This window comes from Paramormyrops kingsleyae, chromosome 9 (genome assembly GCF_048594095.1).
Source record: "Paramormyrops kingsleyae isolate MSU_618 chromosome 9, PKINGS_0.4, whole genome shotgun sequence".
Lineage (NCBI taxonomy): Eukaryota > Metazoa > Chordata > Actinopteri > Osteoglossiformes > Mormyridae > Paramormyrops > Paramormyrops kingsleyae.
The window spans coordinates 19,606,067-19,613,328 of NC_132805.1; the positions used below are offsets into that span (position 1 = coordinate 19,606,067).

Genomic DNA, 7,262 nt, shown 5'->3' on the forward strand with positions numbered 1-7,262 from the left:
ATCTCATTGGTTGTCATCACCAGAAGTGGGCCGACCCGCACCGACCACACTTTGTTAAAAAAATTTTCTCGAGTTTTATACAGATACATTTTTTATGCTAGAATATGCTGCACAGTGCCCCGTGCTTGCGCTGTCTCGGTGGCTTGCGTGAAGCCCAAGTCGGGTTTAGCAGTACCAAGTTACGGGTAGGTGTTGTCGTCGAACTCCTTGCGGGCTCTGTCTGTATGAGATCGGAAACAACTTATCCGCCGGTTGCCATTTTTGTCACCGATTCGACAGCGATGCTGCTATTTAAGTGTCTCTACATGGAGAGCGAGAGAGAGCATGCGCTCATTTTAATAAGGATTACCAGCGGCTGGGCACTACTGCCCACGAAAAGGGCACTACTGCCCACGCCTGCTTTTCCTTTCTTTTTTTCTTTTAAAATAACACTAAAGTTTTTCTTGTTTAAAACATTTTGGGGCTTTCTTCTTTTAAAATACGCCGGGCGCTTGTGCCCCCTGCAGACGGACGGACGGAACCCCCGCTGGACCTGTATGCGCTAGCTTAAGTTCATCCTGCTATATGTTTTATTATTCCTTAAAACGTAATTAAAAATAACACATTACTAAAATACATGTAATTTATTTTTATTCTATTAAAGTTTAACGACAACCCTTATCTCCCCAAACCATACGCCCCCCTATCGGCAACACGTGGCATAAGCATGTATGATACCATTGGCCAAAACCCCTCGACCAATCAGAACAAAGGATACGCCATAGATGGGGGGGAGCTTTAAGCTCACCAGGAAACCTTTTTTTGGCAGCCAAATTCTGATAGAAAATGTCCTTGTATTTCATGGAGTACATAGTGCCATGTACCCTAACGAGTTTTCCAGGGACTTTGGAGGAAAAACAACCCCACAACATGACAGAACCTCCACCATATTTCACAGTTGGGATGAGGTTCAATTCATTATATCCATCCTTCTGTTTACGCCAAACCCACCTTGAATGTTTATTGCCAAAAAGATCAATTTTTATTTTATTAGACCATTGAATTTGATTCCAGTCAAAGTTATAGTAATGTTTTGCAAACTCCTGGCACTTACATTTTAAGTAACTGACAGAAAAAGCTTCTTTCTGTCATACCTTTCAAATAATCCGTTATCTGGGGCGTCTGATGGTTTTTTTCAGAGACGTAGTAACCCCAAGATTTTACTTGGTATTGTAATTCACCAACAGTCATCCTTGGGGATTTTTTTTTGCCTCTCTTACGATCCTCGATCCTCACCGTATGTGGCGGCAAAGTAAACTTGGGTCCTCTTCCAGGCAAGTTTCTATCAGTTCCAGTTGATGACCACTTTTTAATTATTGCCCTAACAGTAGAAATGGGCATTTAAAGGCGAGTAACTATTTTTTAATACCCATTCCCTGACTTATGAAGGTCAGCACACTTCTCCCTCATTTGGTTTGTGTGTTCTCTTATCTTTCCCATGTTGAGAGATGACTAAGGGAATTTGACCTCTGTGTCTCCTCATGTTTGTACCGCAGTTAATCAGGAAGTCATGGATTACATCCTGAAGGTTCCTATTCATTCCAATCAACTCACAGATGTATAATTTACATGGGAAACATGCTTCAGTTACATTGTGTTCACTATAATTTGCAGGGGTGCCAATAATCGTGGCATGTGTGTTTTTGTTAAAAATAATGATTTCTTGATGAAGGATTTGTTTTTCTTTGAATAAATTGATTTCAATTAAACGTTGGATTTTTCTCATGTTTTCAGTGTGAGATGAGACTGCTTCGCCAAAAGGTGGATTTTTTTCTAACCCTTTTTACAAATTTTTACAAGGGGTGCCAATAATTGTGGAGGGCACTGCATGTGCATCACATGGCTGACAGTCAGGGAAAAGTTTTTTGTGGTTTGTTGCCTGCAACACAGTAACAAATACAGTCAAACTTCTGTCAATCATTGATTCTTCATAATCTTGTCCATGGGAGGAAACAAGAGACCATGGAAGAAACCCACCACAGATACAGGAAGAATATGTGAGCTCTGCACACACAGAACAGAGACATGGTACAAATCTAGCACAGATACAAGAAGAACATATAAACTCTACATACACAGAACCAGAGACATGGTACAAATCCAGCACAGATACAGGAAGAACATGTAAGCTCTGCACACACAGAACAGAGAAATGGTACAAATCCAGCACAGACACAGGAAGAACATGTATGATCTGCACAAACAGAACCAGAGACGAGATGCAAATCCACCACAGATACAGTAAGAACATGTAATCTCTGCGCACACAGGACCAGAGATGATATACAAGCCACCATATTTAACTCTATGGAGTGAACCAGGGGCCCCTTGCATGGGGGGGCATTTCTTCCCTCTTTGGAATAATTACCTTATAACTTCAGATATAAAAGTCACAGACACATGCCTGATACCTAAAATCGAAGTTGATCCCTTTACAATTGATTGTAGGAAGTCCAATAACGAAATGAATAACCTGTGTATAATTTACGGACATGCGAATATAACAAAAAGAGCTGGAAAAATACAAAATCTGTCTTTGTGTCTTGGATTTTTGTAAATATTTCAAAAACTACATGATGGAATAGGTCCAATTTTAAAAATCTGGTTCCCAAACTTGTTTTCTACATGTGTGCCCAATTTCATATCATTTGATGCAGCCCAACAGGTTTTACGGAGGAAAGAGCAAATGGTGCAACTGGGAGCCTTTCCTATCCAAAACCTAACCTAAACTAATCTGAAACCTATCCAAAATGGCAATAGTGTAACTAGCAGTGTTTTTTGGGGTAGCGTCTTTCTTTCTAAATGCATTACCACTTATAGGCCATAAATAACAATTTGTCACACATCATCACCACACATTTGTAGGAAAAGCTATATTTTATTCACACGTCTTGTGCCAAATCTATCCAAAACCTATCCAAACTGGCCACAGTGTAACTAGCAGTGTTTTTTGGGGTAGCGTCTTTCTTTCGAAATGCATTACCACTTATGGGTCATAAGTAACATTTTGTCACACAACATCACCACACATTTATAGGAAAATCTATATTTTATTCACACGTCTTGTGCCAAACCTATCCAAAACCTATCCAAAATGGCCGCAGTGTAACTAGCAGTGTTTTGGGATAGCGTCTTTCTTTCTAAATGCATTACCACTTATGGGTCATAAGAAACATTTTGTTTCTAACCCTAACCCTGCATAACTGTGCCCAAACAAAGCCCGACAAGTGCCCCGCATAACTGTGCCCAAACAAAGCCCGACAAGTGCCCCGCATAACTGTGCCCAAACAAAGCCCAAGTGCCCCGCATAACTTTGCCCAAACAAAGCCGACTAGTGCCCCGCATAACTTTGCCCAAACAAAGCCGACAAGTACCGTACATAATGTTGCCCAAACAAAGCCGACAAGTACTGTACATAACTTTGCCCAAACAAAGCCCCGCGTAACTTTGCCCAAGTGAAAGCCAAAAGCGCTGCATTACTTTGCACACTTCAAAGCTTGACAAAGGCGATGCGGAACTTTTCCCAATGTACCACAATACAAGTGTTACCAAAGCAAATGTTAATTGTAATTTGCTGAATCACGGAATTATAAAAATCTATAGAATAAAACAGTAAAATGTAAACTGTAAATAAATGTACTTATGTCGAGCGTTGCATCCTCTCCGCGCAAAAAAGCGTCCTCCTCCATCGAATCAATGGATAAAAGCGACACTTTCTTCCCCCGAACCACTCTTCAAAATCATCTTCTGTGCTTTCTCAACAGTGAAAGTCATCCGAGCCATTTTTCTTCAGTCAAAAAAGTTGTTGTCCGAAAATAACTGGGTAAACTCACGGAGACTACGTGCGTAATGCGTACTCGAGACACTCCCACAATTACTGCACCTGCAGAGAATAAGTTGCGCATTCATGTCCCCAGCGCGAAAAACAATGCCCAATCAGCACATCCCATACCATTTTGCAAACCTTAGACACACCTCTATTGGATGAAGCAAATGACACTGTAATTTGATGTTCATGTAAAAAGTTTATTATGGTGAAACATAACCATGGGCAAAGGTTCAGTGCGTAAAAAATAATGTGCTAGCAGGGAAGCAGAGCATATATCTGAAAAAATACTTGACAATGAAGGATTACAGTAATTGATTTATGTACATAAGAGATCAAGCTTTCAAACGAGGGTAACTTTGTCATTTTATTCATTGGTTTTCTTCTAAAACTCCGAAGATAAAAAACATTGCACGAATGTACAGAATGCCGACTGACATTTTGCCGCGATGAGTGAGCAAGCTATTTGAGAGCATTACAGTCATATTTATGGAAAAATGCGTGTTTTGTCTTAATACTGTGACGGTTTATGAATTATTGGCCGTGAAAGAAATAGTTTGAAGTGCTTAGTTTTCATTTTATTAACACTTATATTTTACTTCCTGACACTAGACCCATTTAAAGATGGCTACCATGGTCATTTTATTTTTACTTGTTACAAAAAAACCATGGCACAAAAATTGCGCAACTTTCTACAGATATTATCTGAAAGGTTTTTTGTAGTGTAACAAGCCGTTTTTGGTTGATTTGATACATTTGTTTCTTTTATTGAACGTCATTTTTTTTGTTATTGAAAATTTGGACAATTTTTGTGCCATGGTTATGTTTCACCATCATAAACTTTTTACATGAACATCAAATTACAGTGTCATTTGCTTCATCCAATATGTGGATGTGTCTAAGGTTTGCAAAATGGTATGGGATGTGCTGATTGGGCATTGTTTTTCGCGCTGGGGACATGAATGCGCAACTTATTCTCTGTAGGTGCAGTATTTGTGGGAGTGTCTCGATTACGCATTGCGCACGTAGTCTCCGTGAGTTTACCCAGTTATTTTCGGATAACAACTTTTTTGACTGAAGAAAAATGGCTCGGATGACTTTCACTGTTGAGAAAGCACAGAAGATGATTTTGAAGAGTGGTTCGGGGGAAGAAAGTGTCGCTTTTATCCATTGATTCGATGGAGGACGCCGCTTTTTTGCGCGGAGAGGATGCAACGCTTGACATAAGTACATTTATTTACAGTTTAAATTTACTCTTTTATTCTATAGATTTTTATAATTCCGTGATTCAGCAAATTACAATTAACATTTGCTTTGGTAACTCTTGTATTGTGGTACATTGGGAAAAGTTCCGCATCGCCTTTGTCAAGCTTTGAAGTGTGCAAAGTAATGCAGCGCTTTTGGCTTTCACTTGGGCAAAGTTACGCGGGGCTTTGTTTGGGCAAAGTTATGCGGGGCACTTGTCGGCCTTGTTTGAGCAAAGTTATGTACAGTACTTGTCGGCTTTGTTTAGGCAACATTATGTACGGTACTTGTCGGCTTTGTTTGGGCAAAGTTATGCGGGGCACTTGTCGGCTTTGTTTGGGCAAAGTTATGCGGGGCACTTGTCGGGCTTTGTTTGGGCACAGTTATGCGGGGCACTTGTCGGGCTTTGTTTGGGCACAGTTATGCGGGGCACTTGTCGGGCTTTGTTTGGGCACAGTTATGCAGGGTTAGGGTTAGAAACAAAATGTTTCTTATGACCCATAAGTGGTAATGCATTTAGAAAGAAAGACGCTATCCCAAAACACTGCTAGTTACACTGCGGCCATTTTGGATAGGTTTGGCACAAGTCGTGTGAATAAAATATAGATTTTCCTACAAATGTGTGGTGATGTTGTGTGACAAAATGTTACTTATGACCCATAAGTGGTAATGCATTTAGAAAGAAAGACGCTACCCCAAAAAACACTGCTAGTTACACTGTGGCCAGTTTGGATAAGTTTTGGATAGGTTTTGGATAGGTTTGGCACAAGTCGTGTGAATAAAATATAGATTTTCCTACAAATGTGTGGTGATGATGTGTGACAAATTGTTACTTATGACCTATAAGTGGTAATGCATTTAGAAAGAAAGTTGCTACCCCAAAAAACACTGCTAGTTACACTATTGCCATTTTAGATAGGTTTCAGATTAGTTTAGGTTAGGTTTTGGATAGGAAAGGCTCCCAGTTGCACCATTTGCTCTTTCCTCCGTAAAACCTGTTGGGCTGCATCAAATGATATGAAATTGGGCACACATGTAGAAAACAAGTTTGGGAACCAGATTTTTAAAATTGGACCTATTCCATCATGTAGTTTTTGAAATATTTACAAAAATCCAAGACACAAAGACAGATTTTGTATTTTTCCAGCTGTTTTTGTTATATTCGCATGTCCATAAATTATACACAGGTTATTAATTTCGTTATTGAACTTCCTACAATCAATTGTAAAGGGGTCAACTTTGATTTTAGGTATCAGGCATGTGTCTGTGACTTTTATATCTGAAGTTATAAGGTAATTATTCCAAAGAGGGAAGAAATGCCCCCCCATGCAAGGGGCCCCTGGTTCACTCCATAGGGTTAATTGTGTGAGCACGCCACCATCCTGACAGAATGCGCATTAACTCTATTTGTTAATCTGACTTATTTGTAAATAGTATAAATAATATATTTCTAAATTAAATAAATGTCGATTTGTAATAGTATTTTTTAAATAGACAAAATGTATGTACATGTGCCATGTTCACCAGGGTGGCCAAGTGGTTAAGGCGTTGGACTTAAGCTCCAACGGATGTATGTCCACGTGGGTTCGAACCCCACCCCAGGTAAACCCTTATCTGGGCTCTCTCTCTCGCTCTCCACGTAGAGACACTTAAAATAGCAGCGTCGCTGTCAAATCGGTGGCAAAAATGGAGACCGACAGACAAAATGTTTCCGATCTCATACAGACAGAGCTTGCAATGAGTTTGACGACGACACCATCAGCAAGCAATGGCAAGCGAACTGACATCTCCTGAAGCCAACCTACTGGAGCCTTCACCGCCTTCTGGCCTGCGATTCCCATCATGGCCTCGGGCATCAGGTTTTGGGCTGCGACTGGAGGCCCCGCCACCGCTTCCTCAGATCTTGCAGCAGTGGCCCCTGCCGCCACCGCGTCCTCAGATCTTGCAGCAGTGGCCCCTGCCGCCACCACCTCCTTCTAGCCCGACCTGGGCTGTGTGGCCGGGATCACAACAGCGACCTCCAACCTAATGGACACATCGAGGCCCCCTTTGCCGATGATGGATGAGCTCAGCGATCGTTTTGCGGGACTGTCATTATCTGAAGATGCTGTGGATGGGAGCATCACCGAAGCTGCCATGAAGATAATCAAAG

At 40.9% G+C, this 7,262-nt stretch overlaps 1 non-coding gene across 1 annotated transcript; it reads left to right on the forward strand.

Moving 5' to 3' along the window:
- Nucleotides 1-6,632: 6,632 nt before the first annotated feature.
- trnal-uaa (transfer RNA leucine (anticodon UAA)) lies at nucleotides 6,633-6,715 on the forward strand. The gene has a single exon. It is a non-coding gene; the product is annotated as a tRNA-Leu (tRNA).
- The last annotated feature ends 547 nt before the right edge of the window (nucleotides 6,716-7,262 follow it).